We start from the raw sequence: 944 nt of genomic DNA, 5'->3' as shown, positions 1-944 counted from the left end.
TAATGATTCTTTACCCTTATATATGTTACCCCTTTCATTTCATTCCCCCATCCCGGCTTCCACCATCTTTTGCGATGTAAATGACGTGTAAGAAAATGTTCATTATTTATTAAGCAATTACGGTTAAACTTTACGATCAAATCCCCGGGCATTGATTGGCCACCCAAGAGTGTTGTTATTTATATTTTTTTTTGTTTATTTATTTATTTATTTTTATTTCGTATTCTTTTTTAAACGTAATTTTAGTTTATTTCAATCATATTTCAAACGTGTTAATTCGTAAGAATATATTAATAAATGTTAATATGTATTAAGTTGAAAAGTAATAAAATCGAAAATTACGATCGTTTAAATTTATATGAAGTATTGTAAAAAAGTTCCGAATAAGTAATAGATATAAACGTTTAGGGTTTCAACCCTTAACAGACCGTGTGGCCTAACGGATAAGGCGTCGGACTTCGGATCCGAAGATTGCAGGTTCGAATCCTGTCACGGTCGGAAATTAAATTTTTTTTTTCTTTTTCTTTTTTTTTCCTCTTTTTTTTGTCATCGCACTCAAAACAAATGATTTCAAGTAGAGTTGTTTAAAACAAAGAATAAATATAAAAAAGAACAAATTGAGTTTTATGTATTAATAAAAAAAAAAAAAAAAAAAAACAAAAAAGAATTTTTTAAATTCTTTATAATTTGTAATACGTACACATGTGGATAATACAATTATCTACGAGTATTTATCGATAAGATAAATTTCGATCAATCTAAACTAGTTAGAAAAATAAAGTTGTCGAAGTGTCATGTTTACAAGATGAGAATTATTGATCGAAACGTTGCCATCGGTATGTAAATATGTTTGACATAAGTATACTTAGGGTTCTATCTCCTCCTCTTCTTCTTCTTCTTCTTCTTCTTCTTACAAATAAACGAGAAGTATAGAAGCCGGTCGT

At 28.5% G+C, this 944-nt stretch overlaps 1 non-coding gene across 1 annotated transcript; it reads left to right on the top strand.

The window, feature by feature from the left end:
• The first annotated feature begins 425 nt into the window (after window positions 1-425).
• On the top strand, window positions 426-498 carry Trnar-ucg. Its single transcript has one exon. It is a non-coding gene; the product is annotated as a tRNA-Arg (tRNA).
• Window positions 499-944: the final 446 nt, after the last annotated feature.

The sequence above is a fragment of the Polistes fuscatus genome, unplaced genomic scaffold (assembly GCF_010416935.1).
Source record: "Polistes fuscatus isolate 324 unplaced genomic scaffold, CU_Pfus_HIC Scaffold1, whole genome shotgun sequence".
In the NCBI taxonomy this organism is placed as follows: domain Eukaryota; kingdom Metazoa; phylum Arthropoda; class Insecta; order Hymenoptera; family Vespidae; genus Polistes; species Polistes fuscatus.
Note: the sequence above shows the minus strand (reverse complement) of the source record. Positions and strands in the feature narration are given on the sequence as shown.